The sequence below is a fragment of the Macrotis lagotis genome, chromosome X (genome assembly GCF_037893015.1).
Source record: "Macrotis lagotis isolate mMagLag1 chromosome X, bilby.v1.9.chrom.fasta, whole genome shotgun sequence".
In the NCBI taxonomy this organism is placed as follows: domain Eukaryota; kingdom Metazoa; phylum Chordata; class Mammalia; order Peramelemorphia; family Peramelidae; genus Macrotis; species Macrotis lagotis.
In genome coordinates this window covers 494,792,939-494,816,765 of record NC_133666.1, presented here as the reverse complement: position 1 = coordinate 494,816,765, position 23,827 = coordinate 494,792,939, and the positions used below count along the sequence as shown (strand labels likewise).

Here is a 23,827-nt window from a genome sequence, read left to right as displayed (position 1 = left end):
TTTAATTTTTGAAAACCCTAAGGTCATAGAACACACTTTCTCTGTCATTTGTAAGTACATTAACTCAGTGGCCATATGACAGTGAACTTATGATAATGGGCTGCTAAAATGGGTCATGAAAGGAATGCATTTAGAATTTGCTTCAAATAACTATCAGCATAGAGTCCAAATTAACTATAAGTGAGTAGAAAAGCACCTAGATTCCTTTTTTTTTATCAAAGTGTTTCCATCAACAGAGGCATGTTCCTCAAATTGATGGGAGATAGGTGGAACAAAATAGTAAAAATAAATTAGTTGTATAATAAGAAACTTTTTTTTAAACATTCCATCTCAAAATGATCAAATCATAGAGTTGGAAGAAATGATGTCTTTATAGGTCTGCAAAACATTTTTCCACTTACTGCCAAGGTTTTTATAAGCAAAGTTCCCATTCCTCATATGAAGCTGCTTAATATAATGGCCCTTATAACTTTAAAAAGTACATATATTTTTAATGGGAAACATTCAATTTCTTTCCTTGCACATATTTCTAATTGTGATTTTTTTTTGTTCTGTTGAGAAATAACAGAATTTCATCCTGATACAAAGAAACAGCATGATATCTTGAATACAGAATTTACTTCTATCAGGAGGACCCTGATTCAAGACTTACCTCAGACATGTAATATTAGAGTTTTGTGCCTTTAGGCAAACTACCATATCATGAATCCCTAGACAATTTTCTCAAACTTTAAGTTGCAAAGCAGAAGAATATTTTTCATTAGTAACTGTAGTTTCCTTACTGTGAGTTTACTATCTCGGGGGATGGGGGGACCATTCTGGATTGTTGTTTTCTAAAAGAAAAAAACGAATGACTTCGAGCAGAGGATCATGCCATAAAAAAAGACTTAAACCAACAATTAAATGCTATAAATTAAATTAAAGTATATTTTTAAACCTCTTTGTAAGATGTACAAAAGTTTGCTTATTCTTGTGGCTTGTTTCCTTTACAAGATTTCTAGAAACCTTTACAGTGCAAGGTTACTTCAGTTAGAAATGTAAGCTGGCCTTTAAGTTTGGACAAGATATTGCGGTCCTAATTAGCCTTTAGAAGTCCCTGCCATCAGAACCCCACCTCACAAATGCAGGCAGTCACCTTGATCTCTGAATAATTTATTAACTACCTGGGTAATAGAGTACAATTTCTCATAAATAGCCTTTTCTCTTCTTTCTTCTTTTCCATATACTTAAAAAAAACTGTCAGTATAATAGTTCCTAGGAGAACGCTAAGCAGCAAGGTAGATGAACACAAAAGCACAGAAACACCATCCGCATGCAAAAGTTAACCGAATGGCAAAGATAATTGCTAAGATAATTATTTTGATAGAGGCAAGCTGAAAGCTTCTGTAGCATATTTTACTATCTGGGTGAAGGATACACTATCTATTTCAGAGATATGCTCTTTGTAACTATATTGACAAGATATCATTTCATTTTAGATTTTCTTTTGTCAAATAAACATAACTCGAATTGGGCCTATAGGGATGTCTAGATCAAAGGAAGTTATATATGTGGAAAATGTCACACAAACAGAAGAGGTTAGTATCATTGAAATTATTGTTGTTCAATCATTTCAGCTGTGTCCAACTCTTTGTGGTTCCATTTGGGGCTTTCTTGGCAAAAATAGTGGAGAGGTTTGTCATTTCCTTCTCCAGCTCATTTTTACAGATAAGGAAATTGAAGCAAACTGATTTAAGTGACTAGTTAAAGGGTACCACAGCTGAGGTTAGATTTGAACTCATGTTTTCCTGAGTCCAGTCTCAGCATTCTATCCACCCACTGTACCACTTAGCTGCACTATCATCAGTAATACATTATAGCTATTATTATCACCTCCATAGACTCATTTTTTTCAATACTATGCTACTTTCCTCTGAGGATAGGAGGGAAAGATGTTCATCTCTTTAAAGAAATATACTCTATGGAATCAATATTACTATACTTCTAACAAGACAAAGACAAGTTTTAAGTTGTTGAAAGTTTCAACTTTTCAAGATTAAAGTTCTTGAACAACATCACATAGTGACAAGTATCAGCATTTCCATTTCAGTCTTGGGAATCTCCTGGAAGTGCCTGGCAATGGGTGTTAATGTGACCTAGCTGTAGCGGCCTTGGGCATGGGAAGCTACAATCATAATCGCCAAATAGAACTAAACATTTAGACCTCAGATTGTCACTGTCATTAATGATGTGAATCAACAGATGCTTCTCACTTTCAGCTGTCCATCCCCATCCTGGCCCTGAAAACTCAAAACATGAGAACTTTCCATTATAAAAATTTAGAAAAAAGGTCATTCTGTTTTTTTCAATACCATAAGAAATGGCATAGCTAGAGCTGACATGCATATGCAAATCAGCCCAGAAAAACACTGATTTTCTTTCACACTGGATTACTGTATCTGCATGAAATGTTGATACAAACACCATGACGAACAAAAAACACCATCTCTGTGGTTTAATTGGCAAGATGGAAATAATAAAGAGCAGTACTGGACAAGGTTATTGTCTCTTGGCATATGATAACTTAAATGAGCTTTTCTTGAACTGGTGAATAAAAATTCAATACAAAGTAGGTCTAGAAGTTATAAGGTTCACTATTTACATAAACCAAAAAGCTTATATGATAACTATCACTGTCATCTGGAGAATGTATTGATTTTATATAAATTATTTTGGTTTATTTCATATAAAACAAATGATCAAATTATTCTCTGGAGGAGAAAGGGACAAGAAGTTCTCAAAAGTTAAGCAAATGGTTTATTAAAATAAACAGAAATTTAGATGGTTCTCACATTTGTGGAAGGATACAATCCTGGAAAAGGAGCTGTTAAATCAAAAAGAAATGATACTGTAAGTCAAAAGGATCTATACTAAATTTTATTTTCTCATAGAAATAATATTATAAGAATTATTTTCATGAGACTGCAAAACATTTTATAAAATGATCATAAACACCATATCTGATGTGATGTACTGAAAAGAATAAAAAGTTTTAAACTGTATCTAAATATATAGGTCAAATTAAAAATTAATCATAAAAATTACACATAACATTATAGAGTATCATAATGAATTGTATAAAGCCCTATTATTCATTTACTACTGATTTATTTTTGTGCAAGCAAACAAAAGTAAAACCATCAACTTTATAGAATTTAGTAGGGATTTGGGAGAAATTTTTGAGAGGCACTTTTAAGGCTATTCTGGGAAAAGATTTAGGACAACTTTAAAAGTTTCAGAAAAACTGATTCAGGGATGTCTGTTTTTCTTATTGCAAATGTCCCTATAGCAAGTAGCAAGCATAGTCCTTATATATTTATTTGTCATTTCTGCTATTGGAAACAGAAATTTGTCTCTCTAGTCCATCAGCATTAGAAGCTTTTTCTTACATTTCAATCTTGGGCAAAGTTCACTTTCTTTTAAAATGCACACAATTTCCGCTGATTTTTAAAAATTTCTTTGATTCTTCAATATGTTATGGCTTTGAAATGGAAGGAATGAAAGAAGATAGGGAGGGAGGGAGTGAAGGGGAAAAAAAATCTAAAAACTTTAAGCAGAATGCTTGTCACACTTAGAGTCATGAGTCAAGATCATTTGAATCCAAGAAGATCAAGTCCTTCAATCCCACCCCCATGTCCTAATAAAAATTCCTATAATAAGAGTACAGTTGGCTCTAAAACACTTTTCCTCTTTATGGTCTATAGTTTGTATTTTATCTGTATATGTTATCTCCTTCAAAATAATGTAAGCTTCTTAGAGGCAGAATCATTTCATTTTTGTCATTGTACAATACCTAGCTTAGTATAAAGCACATGGTTAGTATATAATAAATACTTATTAAGATGAATACAAGATGTGGATAAAAAAGTAGGTTGATTTTTTTCTCCTTTTTTCACATTTATTTATTTTATTTTTAATTTATGAAATAAAAAGTATTTTTATAACATAGTACAATAAAAATGATTGCACATGAAACTACAGATCAATTACATGCAATTTGCTATTCCTTTTAAATATATAATAAAGCTATCATGTAAATTTCTTTGTTCTCTTCCCCTCTCCTCTTCTGCTCTAGAGATGACTGCCATTAGTCACAAATAGGTATATATATAATATATATATAACATATATATATTTGTAAAATTATTCTATATAAACTATTATCTGTTCTTTGGATACAGATGGCATCTTTCTTCATAAATTCTTTAGAGTTAACATCTATATTTATAATAATCAAAATGACATTCACTCAATATTTTAACCAAATATTTTAACCAACATACCAAAACTCTAAGAAATACCACCTAGTAGATTGACTCTCTGGAGTTAGGAATAACCAGACTTAGAGTTAGAATGATCTAGACTGAGTTCAAATTCCTCTTCTGATACTTGTTCAGCTAATATGACCATGGGCCTGTCATTTAACCTATTCGAGACTCAGTCATAAATATACTAAGACTCTGAGTTATAGATGGGCTGTGAAACTTGATCCCAATATAACCAATATTGAAATTAACCAAAAATTAAATATCCTTTAGCATCTTAGTATCCTTCAAATTTGTCAGTACAGAAGGCTATTCCTGCACCTGCTCAAAAATACTCAAAACGTTTTGGAATAAAGATTTCTGAGTCAATTTACTAGACTCGGAAGAAATTCCTTCTCAGCTTGTAAATGACAAACACTTGTTCCTTAGTTCACTATTTTTTCAATCTCCTTCAATTCTCCATACCCAAAATCTATGGAGTTGATTTCTAGATCACCTATTTTTCCCCAATAATCCATTGTCCAAAAAACAGGTACTCTAAAATAGAGGCAGTGATAATGCATACTGGTACTAAGAGTCTGACTAGTGGGAGTAAATAAGGATGGGCAGAGAAAGGACAAGTAGCCAGAATAAGGTTAGCAGTAAAAAAGAAAGAAGTCTTATTCAAAAGCAGAATAACTGAGACTTATCTTCATTTATGTGTCTGCTATCTTACCACTTAGTAATAAAATGAGGATATCTGCCTGAATATCATAAAGATAAATTATAGGAAACCAAATGAGTAAAAGCAGCTTACCATTTTGAATTCCAGAAAATGAAGTTGCCTTTAAAGCTTCACTGAGGTTATGCATATATCATTGGTGAGATATTGGACCCAACTCTTATGACCTTAGACAATGGGGAAATCAGAAGCCAATCTGTATCAGATAGTTAGTATAGACTTTATACATGGGGCAAAGAATTAAATTAAATTCAGAAGAGTCTGCTATATTAAAGGCACAAAATATATAATGACAGAAGCAATTCAGTCTCTGCCATCAAACAACTTACAATCTAACATGGTTGGGAGAAGAAGAATCACAAGACATGCTTAGAATAATAAAAGAATGAGGTTCAAGGAATAAAGAGATACATGCTTCACTTAAATATTAGTGAGCTTTGTTCATGATAGGACTATATTAAAAGTAAAATTGGAGAGCACATTAATGCCCAGTATTCTTTATGATACCATCAAGCAATGCCCTTCCTTCAACCACGAAGCATAAATAAATGGAAAGCATTTTAATGATAAATCTCACTTATTTTCAGGTCTAGTTGAGGTTTTTTTTGGGGGGGGGAATGGGTTTTTTATAGGAACTATTGGAGAGAGATACAGAAACGGGTGGTTTTATCAAAATAAGAAATTCCTGGTCTGGAAACAACTGCAGATAGGCAACTCGTCTATAACTTAAAATCTTAGAGCGTTTCCTACAATGCTGAGAAGTCAACTGACTTGCACAGGGTCAATTATTATTTGTAAAATCCAAAACCTGAACTCAGACCTTTCTGATGTTAAAGATATCCTGCTAGCCATTAATACATACTACTTAATTATTAACTAGATATGTGACCTTGGGCAAATCATTTAACCCCATTGCCTTATGAAAAGTAAAAACAAAAAAAAAGACATACTATTGCTCACAAATTCACTTACTGGTAAAACAAAGGAAAGAAAATGAAAAAGATTAATTTTTGTCTGAGGAAGGATAAAAGGTTTTCTCTGATCTTAAAGTGAGAGCTAAATTTGTACCTAAAATTCAAATAATACTGATTTTAACCAAGAATGCTCGATAGTTTTTTTAATGAATGACAACAAAAATTTGCATCTAGGATTTTATATATGTAACAAATTGTAGTCTAGAAGGTAAATACAAGGAAGATATATTTAGAAATGCAAATTCCTAGAAAATATAGTGATAGTGTATGTATACCTTACATATGAACATATACACACAATGTACTAAGTGACATATCTTTATTAACTAGCTATAGGAAATAAACATATTATATGGAATATGGAATAAACACCATTATATATGTATATACAAATATTACCTAGTATACCGAGGATATACACCAAATATGTTTTATAAATATATAGCTATATTACTAATATATGTTACTTGGTAATATGTATTATCCAGTACACTGAGAATATACAATAAATATATTGCATGAGGAACATGAAGTGATATATTTACTTAAGCAGTAACAGAAAGTTCTATAAACACAATTAGGCAGGCATTCTTAATGAGGGAAGGGTCTGTGAACTTGTTGGGGTTTTTTTTTAATATTTTGTATCTGTAACTATTTCAACATAATTTGTTTCTTCATTAACCCTATGTATTTTATGTATTTGTAAACAATATTTTTAAGACAGGCCCATAGAAATCCATAGAACAAACTTCCACAAAAGTTCTTAAGACAAAAAATGTTTAACTACCCCCTGCTTTAGCTCCCCTTGGTTTATTATTGTATATGCTGATGGAACAAAAGAATATATATGTGAATATGCAAACCTCCATATAAATAGAAGTTCTAATCAATCCAATTTCAATACATCATTATGCTTCCAAAGGTAGTGATGATTGGCACTAATCTAACCACACTTACTGTCTACTGTCTATTGTCATTGCCTAGGAACACATATATGAAAAGAATAAACATAGGCTGAGTCATAGACCACTGCATGAACTATGAAGTTTGAATATGAAACCTAAAAAGAAAATACCAAAATAAAACCATTTCTTTTCCATTTCTTGATTTTGCATAAGATATCCCAAATATCAAAATATCTTGATTGTTATCACAACTCTTCTGAAGCATCTTATACACCAAGGCCATGTATGCTAGGTTCACAATAAAGAATATTATTTTATTAAATACTATGCCATCAATAATTGCTTAATCATTTTTTTCATGAATGCTGATGATATCCCAAGTCTGTACATTAAATCTGAATTCCAAAATTCCAGTTCCTAAAGACACATTGCTGTCCTATACAATTTTTTTTCTTTGACATTTGGCAAGAGGAAACAGTCTAAAAAGAAATGTAAATGGTCCTCTGATTAATGCACCAACGTGCTATACTGTCTTGGTAAATATTCATAGTAAAAATATTGGCAACAACAACAAAAATACTCACTAAATCAGACCCTCTTTCCTTAGAGATATATTTCAAAAAATCCTTTTAGTCCATTGCCAACAAATTGAAACCATTTAAACAGAGTTAGCAAAAAAAATGAACATTTGATTAAAGTATGATTTGATCAAGTTTTAAAATTTTTTTTCCTGAAAATTCTGATAATAGTGTATCATAATTAGTTTGGGGGCAGTAAAAGGTCTGTTTCTGAAGGCAAATGGGTAGCACAATGACTAGAGAATGCTGGTCTTCCAGGTCAGAAAGACCTTACTAATTTTGTGACCCCAGGAAAATCACTTAACTTCTCACTACCTCACTTCCCCATCTGTAAAAAAATGGGTAGAATAATAGTACCTTCTGCCCAGGATTGTTGGGAGAACCAAATGAGATATTTGTATAGTGCTTTACAAATCTTAAAATATAGTAGCTATTAGCACAGAAGTACAATACGGCACACCTACTTATTAGTAAGGCCCATACAAGTTGTTTTATCTGGAAACTAATACTAACAATGGACTATCATGTTACAAACATGCAAAAAAATCACCATGATGAATAATGCTTAATCAGAAATCCCAGAACCAAAAGATATTTCACATTTCTTAAAGCTATACATTCTTAAACCTGTAAAAAGCCTTTAGTTATTGATATGTAAACTATAATGGAAAAAAAAACAACTAAAGGTGCAGCCTCACAAAGTAAATGCAATTATCTCTCTATTAAATATATTCTCGCTAACTGGGCAACCATTTTCTTTAAAGTTCTCTCTCATTGTTAAGAAGTTCATCCTCACAGGAAAATGAAATGTGAATACCTCCTGCTTTGAAACCCATTGATCCTTATTCTGCCCTCTGGGTTCTAGAAGAATAAATTTAAATTCCTTGATGACATGGCAATCTTTCAAATAGTTTAAGACAGCCAATTTCCTTCCTCCTTCCCCTCCAACCTTCCCTTTGCCAGGTGAATCGTCCTTAGGTCCTTCAGCTAGTCTTACTATGACATCATATTGAGTCTCTTCAAAAACCTCATCATCTTCACTGGATGTTTGTTTGCCAATATTTCTTCTAAAATGTGATTCCTAGAACTAAATGAAACACAATATTCCATATGTCATCTGCCCAGAACCCATACTGTGAGTCAATCATTTCTTGTATTCTAGAAACTTCTACTGAGGCCTACAATTAGATTTTTATACAAGTTAAGGGAAACAGCAATTTGAAATGAAAAATTCAAATCTCAGCTCTGATACTGTGAAGATAAGCAAGTCACTTAACTCCAAAGATATGCTAGGGTCAGTTCAGAGAGGTGAGAGAGAATCAATTGTTAAATTTTTAGTGTGAGCATATCCACCCTGGGAAAGCATCTAGAAAGCAGGGGGTTATTTATTATTTAGTTGATTGTCTAGACTTAAGAAATTGATGTAGAAAATGATAATAATGCAGATTAACCATAAATGTATATTGTTAATGTTGGACATAACCTTGCTTAAATAAACTCTTCTGGTTCTGTTTCCTTATCTGGAAAATAGAGGTAATAATACTTAAATCACCTTTCTCAGAATTATTGTGAGGAAAGCATTTTATAAACATCACAATGCTATATATGCAGTGTCTCAAAGTCTTAGTGAAGTTTTGAATCATCAAAGCATTAAAACCTTTAGCCACAAGTGTCCCAAAAATATAAATTCAGTTTTAATCTATTAAAGCATTAAAAACTTTTAATAGCTTAAAATTGTGCAGACTTTTGAGACATCTGTATGAATTATCATTACATAGGATTATATATTTAAATTTAGTTAAGTGTGAAAATTTCTGCTAACTATATAGAAAGAGGCAAAATAGATTCCTTGTCTGTAAAGTTATTGATAAAGTATAACAAGAGGGTAGACTGTTACTCAACAAGTTAGTTGACTTTTTTTTAATCTGCCTTCATCTATCCTATTAGTAAAGCTTAGGAAATGGTAATGCTAATTAGTTATAAAGAAATTCAATGAATTGTTTTCTAAATTTCCCATCCTGGCTTTTCCAATAGTCTCTAACTTGGTTGTTCAATTGTGTCTGACTCTTTTTGACCTCATTTGGGGTTTTCTGGCAAAGATACTGGAGCAGTTTGCTACTTTCTTCTCCAGTTCCTTTTACAAAGGAGGAAACTGAGGCAAACCAGGTGAAGTGAGTTGCCCAGCGTCACACAGTTAGTAAGTGTCTGAGGCCAGCTTTGAACTCAGGAGGGGGATTCTTTGTAACTGTAAAGCCTAGCACTCAATACACTACACCAATTAGCTGTCCTGAGAAGAACCTATGTACATTTAAATGGTTCCTCTATTATAACTATAACAGAAACATAAAACCTAACACTATTATAAACCTAACATGATTATAAGTAAAAATAGAAGTGATATCTACATGGGATCTTATTTTCTATTAAAAAGAAGAAAAGTGAATTCAGTTTAGATATTTATTGGTATTTCATGCCTGTTAGAAATCTCATTTTGGGTTGACTTGTCTTCTAATGAGATACTTTAATCAATTTAGTAACTGGTTTTAATTGCTAGATGAACACAGAAATGTTATAATGCAATTAAAAACAACTTGGTTATTATATGTAGTCACTGTCATTGGGAATACATTTATAATTTAATGATATAATATCCATCAATACAAGAGGTGTTAATCCTATAAATTAATTTATCCTAAAAAGTCTCACTTCCCTACTGATTATTTAGTCATTGCTTTGTTAGACAGGTAAAAGATTTTGAACTAAACTTTAGCAGTATTTGCTTCCATTGTATTAAATTTAATGTTCACCTGGGTTGTTTTGATTCCATTTATGTCTTGTTAAGCATCAAGGGGCCATCTTTCTTACCATGGCTTATATCTCTAAGAGTTTAACTTCCAAACTGATTAATTAGCTATGATATTAGATTAAAATAATACTTCATCTATATCAATTCATATAATTTCCATTTTAGAATGGTGATACCCTCAAATATGCCATTACAAATGTTCAGCTTAGTTAGTACCTGAAATAGAAAACCAAAACTTATACTCCTAAAACTTTTGAAATGTTCTATTATTTTGTAATGTTAGCCTCACTGTAGTAATTGTATTCATTTGTAGTAGTAAAGATACTTAAGTCAAACAATTATTTCCAAGGGCTAATAGTTAATAATGGAATTGTATTTTTTCTCTGCCATTAATCCAAATATATAGTCCAAATATTCACTCATTTGTTAAGATTTATATCTTAACAACAGAGTGAATTATACTGAGATGTTTTTAAATTGCCTCAAACTTAAAAAACAAACAATTTTACAATATTAAACAAGTTCTGGGCCAATAAGTAATTATCTAATTCTAAAGTGGTTCCATTTTGAAAATTAACACTTGACTTGTACTTTTTGCCAAATCCAAGCACAACTACTTCTTTTTTTTTAATTATAAATAAATTTAAATCTCACAGCACATATACTTAGGATATACTTTTTCTTACTAAGCTAACTGTATGCTGCTAGTCATATTCACACCTTCAGATCACACCTCCCTTGTTCTATCTGACAAGATGGAGCTCTCCACTCAGACCAGCTCCATGGAGATATGGAATAACATAGTGAAAGCAAACAGGAAAGAAATTCAGTCGTGAATTAAACCGTGACTGCCAATTTTCAGATACTTATACTAAAACAAATTTAGAAAACTATCTTTTTCCATATGCAATGTTCCTAAACTATCTAGGTAGACTGGGAAGAAAAGTGAAATCACATGTGCCCAAAGAATAAAACCAAGTATATTCAAATCAAGTCTATTCAAACCCTTTAAAAATCCAATAAAATATAATGTAAATATAATGTAAAAAAATATAATGTAAAATCCTGGCCTTTACCTAAGTAAGAAATAAAATAGAAGCCTATAGCTCCTGCCAAAGCTGAAAGCTACAGAATCCATGTAATATGACCTACATGAGAGATTCTTTTCTTGTCTGATGACAGCTGTTCTATCCTACTATGTGTTTGTGTAATATACAGTTTTGAGGGTCATGGGTTTTGGGGGTGGTTTAGCCTGACAGATTTTACCTGCATTGAGGAATTTTTTAACTTTTACTACTTTATTTAGTTTTTAAAAAGAATCAATTAAAAAAAAAATGTGGGTTGTCTCTTATGTCCCCTCAAGTCCTAAAATCAGAGTGGACAAGATTAACCAATCAACAAGAACTGGTTAAGCCTAAGACTGTGAGTACAAAAAGGAAAGATAAAAAGATGCATAGATATGTATATCGAGAGATAAGAAAGAAAAGAAAGAAAGAAAGAAAAGAAAGAAAGAAAGAAAGAAAGAAAGAAAGAAAGAAAGAAAGAAAGAAAGAAAGAAAGAAAGAGAGAAAGAAAGAAAGAAAGAAAAAGTAAGGAAGGGGAAGGGAAGGAAAGGGAAGGGAAGGAAAGAAAGGAAGGAAAGAAAGAAAGAAAAAAGCATGTAAATAATAAATCAAAAGGAATGGAATATCCAACTAAGAGGATCAGAAATGTTTCATCAAGAAGAGAGGGATTCTCAAGGTACAACATGGAAACAAAGTAAAGACTGACAGATTGCTTTCCATGGTGGGGCGGGGAGGGAAGTAAGATTGGAGGAAAAAGTGTAAAACTCAAATAATATATTTAATAAAAATTAATTTAAAAAAAGAAGAGAGATTCTAAAACTGGAGGTTATGAGACAGCTGAATTCTAAAGAGGTAAGATATTACTGTATTTTGAAATGAGCTATTATACTTATTATTCTGTACATTGTTTGAGAGCACTGACCTTGGGTTCCGAAAGACCTGTGTTAAAATTTTACTTCTGATACTTAATCACTATGTGATCCTGGGCAAATCACTTAACCTTTTTATGCCTTGGAAAAATCCCTAAGATTCAGCCCCTTGGTCATAGCATCTAATGCTTTGGAGAAAGAAGCTCCATTTTCAGAAATTCCCCATGCTAATGAAGTCAGATTTAATTTAATTAACCAAGTATTTATTAGACACTTCCACATATGTAAGGCAGCAAACTAGGCTATAGTGATAATAAAAAGGGAAAAAAAGAAAGTCCCGACCTTCATAAAGAGTCCACATTACTGGGGAGGGAGAAGAAAAGAAACTTCATGTATTTGCATATCTTTGAAGTTTTTATCATTGTCTTAAAATACAATTTATTCCATTCTTCATCAATGTTACCTGAAGTCCTACAATGCTGGTCAATTAGTAAGTTACCACTTTCTGAGAAAAATAGGATTAAGTGCGAAAGTTCCCATAATTTATTCGTTGATAAGGGAGTAGGGAAACAAGGCAGCTAGATTCTTGATTTAAACTAAGATTATTACAATTCTGCTCCACTGTATTTGTGCAATAAGTGCAATTTGGTCTCTTATCTTGAAAACATTTTTTTAAAAAAATTGATTCTTTTTAAAAACTAAATAAAATAGTAAAGGTTAAAAAATTCCTCAATGCAGGTAAAATCTGTCAGGCTAAACCACCCCCAAAACCCATGACCCTCAAAACTGTATATTACACAAACATATAGTAGGATAGAACAGCTGTCATCAGACAAGAAAAGAATCTCTCATGTAGGTCATATTACGTGGATTCTGTAGCTTTCAGCTTTGGCAGGAGCTATAGTCTTCTATTTTATTTCTTACTTAGGTAAAAGGCTATCTCTAACCTTGCATTTTCCAGACAGGCAAATAAACAAAGATGCAGACTCAAGATTCTTAACCTTTTGTGTGTTAAGTACCCTTTCTCAAAATCATAAGATTCATAATGACCAATAGCATTGTTGTGCAATGTGCTAAATATTTCACAAATATTAGTTCATTTGATATTCACAACAACCTTGGAAGGCAGGTGTTATTATTATCCCCATTTTACAGATGAAGAAACCAAGGCAGAAGTTAAATGATTTGCCCAAGGTCACACAACTAATATGTGTCTGAGGCCCCATATGAACTCCAAATTTCCTAACTCAAAGCCCAGAGCTCTATCCATTGTACCACCTAAAAGGTTTTCAGTATATTGCTTTTTAATTTCACGAAATATGTGGAATTATAAAGGAAACAAATTATGCTGAAATACAGTCATAAATACACACACATGTTTTAAAGTTCATGGACTCTATGTAAATACAATGGAATTCATGTTATTTTAAAGTGACTTTTTCTTCTTTTCCCTTCATTGCTATGAAAAACAACTGAATTGTATCCTTCGCAGGTTTCTTTGTATTGTGGCAAAGTATACTCTACTACCTTAGAAGTCATTATCAAAAACTCATTTCTACACTTGATATAATTATATTTTATTATCATTACTTTTATTAAATAACAGGTCTTGTTCTAATGCTGCTTACTACTACTGTCATCTAATGAGTCTTTCTGAAGAAAAAATGTTCAAAAAGTCATCACTAATTCATAAATATAGAGGATCCATTCTTTTTTCCCCCATGGTAGAAAATGTCACTGGAGAAGGCAATTGTATAGAAAGCATTAAAGCAGAAATTGTTATGGTTAGCAGCTCATTGAATTCACATATGAAGCAAGTAACATCCATCATTTTTTAACAACCATTTTTTAAAAGCAATAAAAAATTTGTAGAGCAATGTACTCTAATTCCTTTCCCAAAATAGAAAACTAAAAATGATCACCCCTTCTTAACTTTGCTAATATAAAAACATGTTTTGTTAAAAAAAAAATCTACAAGAGATAAAAATTCTAGGTCTCATTCTAAGTATAGTCCAAAATACTAGATAAGTGGTCCACATTCTTTAAAGCAAATCCCTTATGTGCAAAACCTACAGGGAATATGGTTCTTCACTGGAGATACTAGGGAGACAGTATAATATAATTGAAAAGAAAGCCAACTAGAAAGATAGGAAACTTTTGGATTTTTTTCCCAGCATTGCCATAAATTAGCTGTGGGACCCTAGGAAAATCTAAAGGTCCTTGAACTTGGGGACTATGTTTCTGCCACATTTTTTCCACCATGCTCAAATAATAACATTTATATAGTTTTTTAAGATTTACAAATCACTTTTTGTATATCATCTCATTTGATTTTCACAAAAAATCAGTAAGGATTAGTAAGGATTATTTCAATTTTACAAATTGATTCTGAGAACTGTTAAATTACCTTGCCCAGGGTCACACAACATGTTTGAAGAAGAATTCAAACTCAGTTCTCCCTTTCCTTCCAAAATCCAACATTATCCACTGTAAAATCTAACGGCCTTTCTTTATTATGTCCTCATCACTTAACACAGAGCTTGGTATACAGTAAGAGTTTAATAGATGTTTGCTGTCTTGACTTGACTTAAACTTTGCATCATCTGTAAAATATTTCTATCTATCTATCTATCTATCTATCTATCTCTCACACATACACACAACCACACACAGAAGACACACAGCTATACACACATTCACAAAGACACAAATACACACACACACACACACACACACACACACACACACACCACCCTTTTTTGGGGAGAAATTAAAGACATGAAATTTCACTTGTATAATGAACACCTAAAAAGGAAATTTCCTCTACCAATATATATGAACATCTGCTCTGCAAATTAAAATAAAATAGAAAATTTCACCAAGAGGTTTCATACTTTGTGCAGTACCAAAAATCAGTATGTATCAGAGGCCACACAAACTTGTGTCTTTTTGACTTTGAGGCCATCTCTTTATGTCTATAACAAGTTGCTGAAATCCTTTACAACTCTAAATTTTAACATTTGAATTTATTTATTTAACTTAAATTTTCTACCTGTGGCTTATGTGCTTTCACTAATCCAATAATGATTCTCCTTTCATGCATAAGATTGTGCCAGATACTGTCTGGGATGCAATAATAAGTAAGACATACTGTCTGTCCTCAATAAACTTGCTAGTTACCGAGTCAGATATGCAAATAGCAAAAACACCAGACTGAAAAAAGAGGACCAAAACTGAATGAGGTTAAAATAATTCAGAGAAAGGTAGAATTTATTACTTCTGGCTGAAACTATAAGAGAAGGCTTTGGGAGCTTTGAGTGTAATTGGGAAAAGCAAATGGCATAAGCAAAACTGCATAAGAGAAAAATATAGTATCTGTTTGGGGAACAGACAGGAGTATAGTTCCAGTGGAGTACAGAATACCTGGAATGAGAGGACTGTGATATACATGGCTATAAAGCCTAGTTGGGAATAGGTTACAGAGAGCTTTGAATAACAAGTTAAGCAACCAGAAAATTTTACATTTCATCTTAAAGAGCAGGACACTGAGGTTCAAAAGGAAAAAAGATAATTATATTCGGATCTTTACAGGTACATATTAAAGAAAAAGCCAAAGCCAAGTCTTCTGAGCTCAAATTTACCAAATATACTATTATACCTCTTTACAAGATTCATTGTAGGACCAAAATCTATGACTGTAAGATGAGGAGGCACATGCATCAAGTGACTGTGCTCAATCCACATTCAAAAGTTTTAATTCCCCGTAAGTTCTTTTTCAAAGTCAAAAATCTATGTCCTTGTAACTCTGATTTTAGCTTTTCCCTTTGTATTTAAGAAGCACATATTTAATCACTCTTTCACAACAGTAAAAGTTAACATTTATATTACAGCATTTTAAAGTTTGCAAACTTTAAATCAGTGTAAATACTAATATTTTCATGTATGTATATATATACATATATGTATATATATATATATATATATATATATATAAAGAGACAGAAAGAAGGAGAGAGACAGGGAGAGGAGACACATGGTGGGGGCGGGGGGAGAAGGGGGAAGATTATTATCTCCAATTTGCAGATGAGGAAACTAAGGCTAAAAGAGGTCAAGTGACTTGTGTCTCTGTACGATTCATCTTCTCAATGCTCAGTATTCCCAGTGCTCCAAACAAGATGGTTGGGAGTTTGTGCACTTTAGGTCTCCTTCCACTGGATGTGTTTTTTCAATGTTCTTCTTAAAATGTGGTGCCCAGATCTGAACATAGATCACCAGATGTTTTCTTAATAGTGCTGAGTTCAGTAGAACAGTAACTTCCCTTGTTCTGAATATCATACGTCTTCTATTAATGCAACCTAAATCTGTATAAACTTTTTGACATCCCCAACAAAAACTCTTCCATCTTTTTCACATGAATATTTGTTCCAACACATAATACCAAAACTATATTTGCAAAACTGATTTTTAATCTGTTAGAATTTTACATTTATCCCTAATAAATTTCTAAAAATTTCATCCTGTTAAACTCATCATTTCAGACTATGAAATATTTTAAGATTCAGTTAACCAATATTCACCACCTATATCTATGTAATTGAAATAATCTAAGGATATTGCACTCCTGATATCAGCAAATATGATAAAGTATTCCATTTATTTTATCATATAAGTTATTAATAAACATTCTGAAGAGACACAAAACACTGATCTTTTTTAGATGAACCACTCAAAAATCCAACTAACAATATTTGGCCCATTATCATAAAAATGTCCTTCTTTCTCCATCTTGTTCACAAGGATATGTTGAAAGACAGTTGTCCTATAGAAATCCAGATATTGTATCTATAGCATTAGTCTACCAATCTATTAACACTGTCAACAAATGAGCAATAGTTTCACATATGATATGTTCTTAGTGCTCCCACCCTGGTTCCCAGGAATCACCACTTTTCTTTACAAATGCTCACAATTCATCAATTTTTCCAATCCCATTTTGAAAATTAAGACATTTGAAGTTTTCATTATTCTACTATGATCTCTCCCATTTGTCTTACCAACTGTGGCTCAGCAAGACAAAGGACCTGATCTTCATTTTTGCAGTTTATTCATAGACAGTGCTGAGTAAATATATTGTAAACACTATAGTTTAGAAATATTAATTTTGTATTTTTGTGGAGACTGGAAAGTGGGAACTATTGCAAGAATTCAAGAGAGAGGTAATAAGGATCTGAATTAAAATACTGCTATTGGGAATAAAAAAAGAAAGGATGGGCTGTAGAGAAATTTCAGATACAGAAATCAATAAGACTCAGTGATTGATTAGATAAGGAGATGCAACAGAGAAAGCAGAATCAAAAATGACCCTAAGATTTAAAGCTTGGGTGACAGAAAGAATGGTGATGACATTAACAGAAATAGGAAGTCAGGAGAAGGAATCATTTAGGAGGGAAGATGATGAGTTTCATTTGTGAACCATTTATAGCAATTTTAAGCCCAATTTGGTTTCCTCCAGTAATCCAGCATGTTCCAGTGGAATTTTTTTCTTGCTACCAAAGAATTCTGTCCAAAGATGCAACTCTCTCCTCTTTTCCGGATTTTTCAGGATACTCCCCTAACTGCGGTTCTTTCACCATTCTATCCCTCTAACTTTTTTTTTTCCACAAAAATTAAGCCTGCAGAATGAAATAATTAGTCCAAAAAAAAATAAAAACTTTATACAAGAATTTTAATGAAGTAAAATAAAGCCTATTAAAATAATTCTTGGTGCTACTAAGACTAATTGTATATCAGTAGCATTTGTTTTAATTGGTATATATAAACTTTTTTCTATAGCAAACTCTCATATATATTTTTCCAGATATACTTTCTCAAAAAGCCTCATATATTATAGGTGGTATCTATTTCCTCTAATTTACTATCACAGCCAAAACTAAATTTGTTTGACTAGTGAGTCAAGTCAATAGGTATTTACTAAGCACTTGCTATTTGCCAAACGGGGCAGTTAGCACAGTGGATAGAGCACTAGGACTAGAATTAGGAAGACCTGAGTTCAAATATTATCTAAATACTTATTATCTGTGTGACCCTAGGCAAGTCCCTTAATCCCTCTATGTCTCAGTTCTTCATCTGTAAAATGGAGAAAGAAATAACAAACCATTTCAGTAATTATGCCAAGAAAGCATTATGGACAAATCCATGGAATCAAGAAGAGTTGATCATAACTAAATGATTGAACAACAACAAATGTGTCAAATACTGAGGATGCAGAGAAAGATAAAAGATATTCTCAGGGGAATTTGCTATCTAAAGGAGAAGAAAATATGCAAATAATTATGCATAAACAAAATATGTGCAAGATAAAATGGAGAAAATCCATATACAGAAGACACTAAAGGGTTCAGGAAAGAATTTTTACAGAAGGTGAATTTTAACTGAAATTTGAAGGAATCCCAGGAAATTAGAAGAGATAAGGAGAAAGAGATTTCTTGACATAAGTTAAGGCAAAGGGAAATACTTGGAGTCAGGAGATGGAGTTGTCAGAACCAGATAGTTTGAGAAATCACAAGGAGGTCAGTATTACTGTACTGAGTACATGGAGGTATGTAAAGAATAAGAAAACTAAACCATAAAGGGAAGAAGGGGCCAGGTTATGGAGAACCCCCAGTCAAACACATGACTTTATACTTGATCCCAAAGGCAATAAATAGGAAGTGAACAAGAAGTTGAGCCAATACTGCCTACCCAAGTGGCTTTGGACTATTAACTTCATGTGTTAGAGCCTCAGCTGAAATGCTTTGAAAAAAGTGCTTTGTAAACCTAACAAAACACAATTTCCATTATTACTATTATAAACTGTTTTTACTGTTATTCTTTTTGATTGCTCCATCGTAGTGGTTAGGAAAGGTGTTGGAGATCATCTGCAACACTTTCATTTTGGTGATGAGGAAAATGAGACCCAGGGGAGAGAAGAAAATTGTCCAAATCATATGTCATTTGCACTCAGGCCCTGTGAGTCTCCATTCAGTCTTCTTTCCCCTGAGCAGCAATGCATCCAAATTGCAATAACAGCTCCTAATAAAAGAAATCCTAGGGCATTTCATCTTAACATTAAAAAAATGTTTTAAAAGTTATCATATAAAGCATTTCAAGTAGTATTATACAAATAAGGATAATGAGAAAGTTACAGATTTTAAATCAGTAAAACAAAATAGTAAACCTGATTAAGCTGCATGTCTTTTTCTATACGTCCTCAAATATTTGTGTAAATGAGTCCCCAGCTTCTTCCTTTCCAGAGTTACTAAATTATTTGAATTAATAGAATTGGTATTTTTTAAAACAAAGATTTCAATTGAAGATTTTAGAATCTTGTCAAAACAATTTGTTCTATAGACAAAAGTCTTCATGTAGTTTTAAGCTGCAATAGCCATTAGATAAGCTTTAGTGTTTATTAAAGTTTAAAACTGCATGAAGATATTTAAGACCCTGTATTTCCTGACAATATTCATAATAATTATTATTGTTATATCTATAATAATAGTTTACACATAGCACTTAAAGAATCCTTCTAAATCTGGCACTACTGATGCTATTTTAGGGGGTCTATGAACTTGGAACATTTTTACATCTCTATTTCAATAGAATTAGTTCTCTTTAAAATCCTTAGTTATGCATTTTATCTTATGTATTAAAAAACATTATTATGAAAAGACTTTACAAGAATTCCAAAGAGATCTATACCATACACACACAAAAAAGTCTGTCTTATAAAGTTGAGAATTCCTAAAACATACGCTTTCATATAAACTAAATTTCAGAAACTGTGACTTGAGAACTACAGTACTAGATTCCACTATGATTACAGTCTGGTGATTACACAAAACCATTTGGCTTTATATAAAATGCAGCTTTGATAGTTTCCTTCCACCTAGGGGTCTCTCTCACCCAAATATTAAGCTCACACAAGATTCCTTGATAAATGCAGTAATCCTCCACTTACAAGTATCAAGTAACAAAATAGAAAAATTATCTGGTTCCCAAAAGTGTTTACTATTGTCAGTTGTATTGTCTAGTGTCCAAATGGATGCTAATGACTTTGGGCCTTACAGGTCCCCTACATAAGATTCCTGGGCTCTCAAAAAAAGAAGAGACACAATAGGAAGAAAAGGTTGAAGAATGAGCTAAGTAAAATATCAGCTAGATCTACATGGTACCATATCTAGGGGACTGGCCAAGGAGTTGCAAAGAATTGGGTTCAAGTTTTACATAGACTGATTGTGGTAAGTTGGACAAGTCACAACTTCTTAGTACCCCAGTTCACTCCCAAGACTTTAAAATTATAAAAATGTGTTACTTATAATGATTAGATCAGCACACAGAACCAGAACAAAAATATGCATGCAAGAAACTATATATATGCATTTTATATATGTGTGTATTTTTTTGAATGTATTTATTCTTCCTCTACTGATATAAATGTTTATATTACATGCATTGCATAGAGACAAAAAGCTGTACCCAGAATCAATTAGAAGAAAGTCAGATGATATTTGATAAATTGCAGTGTCTTCAATGCTCCCAAACTGCTCTTTGACATGAAAACCTTTTTTGTATCAGCTTTTTCCAAGAGATACTCTACCTAGAACACTATGTTTCTGAGAAACCAAAATGGCAGGAAACTCAAAAGACTGTGGGAAGACTAATAATGTAAGGAAAAAGATTGCAGCATGTTATCAATGATTAGAAAGGGAGGTGAGTTTTTCAATCAATCAAAAAACATTTTTTCCTGTAGTGAGAGTGAAGAATAATTAATGAAATTTCAGCAAGTACTAGTAGTAGTATAATTGCATTTCAAAGAACTTTACAAGTATTATCTTATTGTATTATTTCAACAATTTTGAGATGTAGGTATTAATATGACTTCCCTGTTACATAATGAAGAAGCTGATATTAAGTGACTTTTCCAGGGTCAAACAGCAGTTAATGTATGAAGTAAGATTTTAATTCAAATTCTGATAATTCTAGTGCATTAATCTATCTATAATGTTATTTCTTTGCCTCTGAAAATAACCACCAATGATGGTATCTTGGACATTAAATATATCATTTTTGGAAGTTTTATAGAACAACTGCAAGAATTGCAAATAATGAGAAAGGATAGATGGTTTATAATTTGTACCAGTGAAGAAAATGCCCATATTGAGATTACAGAACTACTAAAATATAGAAATATTGCTTCCCAAATTATGACAACTTGAAAGATAGACCAATTTGTAGATCTAATCTTTTTGTTTGTTTTTAAAATGATAAAGGATTTATTATTTGGGAAAAGTAATTTTCTATTTAAAACCACAGTGCTTCATCAAATATATTTGAAAAGAGCCTAATATCTAAGCTATACTAGAAACTAACACAAATGTATAAGGCCATGTAAGACAGGCTCCAATGGATAATTTGGTGAAAAATATTTTTTAAAAAGTTCCCTAAAGAATAACAAGCTATTAATAAATGGGAAAGAATGCTTCAAATCACTAATAATAATAGAAATATAAATCAAAACAACTTCAAAATTTCAAATTTCACCTAGCCAATTGGCAAAGAAGAGAAGTGTTAGGACAACTGTGGTAAGGAAGGCTCCAATTAATGGTAGTCATAAATTGGTATAATATTCCTATAAAACTAATTAAAATTATACTGAGAAAGGGACTAAAGTGTCCATATCTTTTGACCCAGAGGTCCCACTGCAAGCATATAGCCTAAGAAAGTCAATAATAAAAAGAAAGGTCTCTCATATACCAATATATCAACAGCATGTCTTTTTTTAATAGCAAGGGACTTTAAAATGCTCATCAACTGTGAAGAGCTAAATAAATTGCACCCTCCTCTCCACTCCCTGTGGATTACCAGATTCTGAAACTATTCCCTGGGTAAGGAGTAATTTAGCTTTATAATCATTGCCCTGAGGCTGTACTATTCTGATTGCTGCTAAAATCAGCCAGTATAGAAGCACCTGGACCACTACATATAATCAATCCCGAACCCAAGACTCTGCTTCACATGTTCCATCTGATCTCTCATCTTAGTCATTTTTTTGTATTTCTTGCATCACACTTTGCCATTATATGTACACAGGCTAGCTTCCAGCTTGCTCCGTGAATAGCAATCAAATGAATACTTACTATTGCTTCTGGAAAAAGTATAATTTTTTACATCCCTGTAGCTGTAGTTACCAACCTACTATTTTCCTCCAACAAAAGCAAAAACAAAACAAAAAAGCCCTTTACTTACTACTACTACTACTACTACTACTACTACTACTACTACTACTACTACTACTACTACTACTCTGTGTCTTCTCTATTGGAATATAGAATATACTCCTGAAGGGCATGTATTGTCTTGCTTTTTGGAATTTGTAACCATAGTGCTTACAGTTCTTTGCTACTAATATGAATTTAATAGATGATTTTTCATTTCTTATTCTGATGTAAGAGAACTATGACTATGAAGAAAGCAGAGAAGCATAGGATGACTTATATTAACTGATGTAAAGTGAAGTTAATTGAACCAAGAAAACAATGTAGACAATTATTGTAATGATGTGACTAGAAATAAATCTGAATACTATAAAATTTCAATGGTGAATCTAGAATTACCAAAAAAAAGGTATGAGAATGTCCTTCCCTTCTTTATTTGAAAACTTGAGAAACTATCAAGGGTATAAAACATTGGATATAATGTCAGATTTGGTTGATATGTTAAGTATTTTTGCTGAACTGTTTTCCCCCTCTCTCTTTATTTTGTGTTAACAGTGAATATATATATATGATATATAACATATATGCATATAGGTATCTCATATCTGGGAAAGGTTGGGGAAAACATTAAGAAATGAAAATAATATAGAATGATGTTATAAAGAATTTAAATTTAAAATATTATTTTAATAGCAGATTTGAAAGAGTTAATAGCAGATTTGAAATGGATGGTTAAGTCACTTTCCTCAAAGAAAATGGGAAAATTTCACCAATAGAGGTCATTCAGTGATATAGCAGAGCTTTGGACAATGCTACATCATTTTCATGAGTAACATGAGACACTGAAAAATGCCTCCAGATCCTTTGCATGACTTTCTGAACTTCAGAATCATGCTTCCTCTTTTTTTGGCTCATTCTGGAATTTCCTTCAGGACCTAGAGCTTCCTCACTCTCGAGAAGTCAATCACTCTTGCAGCCTGCTCACCTTGGGTTTCTCCCATAATGAGCTCTTCTCAGAGTAGCATTTTTGTGAAAAGGACCCTGCCAACCTTTCCTCATATCCCTCGTGATCCTCTTCCTAGTTCAATGTACATTCAAATAGTAATGTTCCTACACTGGGTACCATCCTTCCTTTCACTACTTTTCAGCTCCCACTTGTCTGTTGTCTTTTCCTCCAAGAATATAAGCTCCTTGAGTATAGGAACTGTCTTTCTTTTTCCTTGTATTTGTATCTCCACTTAAAAAAGCCTGGCATGTAGTATATACTTAAGAAATGCATGCTTACTTCTTTCCTTCCTTTCTGGTTTTCCTCCCTTCCTTCCCTTCCTTCAGAAAGGAGAAAAGCATGGGTCA

General features: G+C 32.3%; 1 protein-coding gene and 1 long non-coding RNA gene across 2 annotated transcripts in view; both read right to left on the bottom strand.

Moving 5' to 3' along the window:
* Positions 1 to 23,827, bottom strand: part of TSHZ1 (teashirt zinc finger homeobox 1) — a 93,762-nt gene that overhangs the window by 26,885 nt on the left and 43,050 nt on the right. The gene's annotated exons all lie outside the window — the stretch shown is intronic.
* LOC141498403 (uncharacterized) overlaps positions 1 to 23,827 on the bottom strand; it is a 63,220-nt gene that overhangs the window by 282 nt on the left and 39,111 nt on the right. Inside the window, exons 1-2 of the long non-coding RNA XR_012471625.1 lie at positions 5,101 to 23,827; positions 1 to 2,863 (exon numbers count right to left, since the gene is read on the bottom strand). The exon at positions 1 to 2,863 is cut by the window's left edge and continues 282 nt beyond it; the exon at positions 5,101 to 23,827 is cut by the window's right edge and continues 39,111 nt beyond it. This is a non-coding gene — a long non-coding RNA (uncharacterized LOC141498403). The remainder of the gene's footprint in view (positions 2,864 to 5,100) is intronic.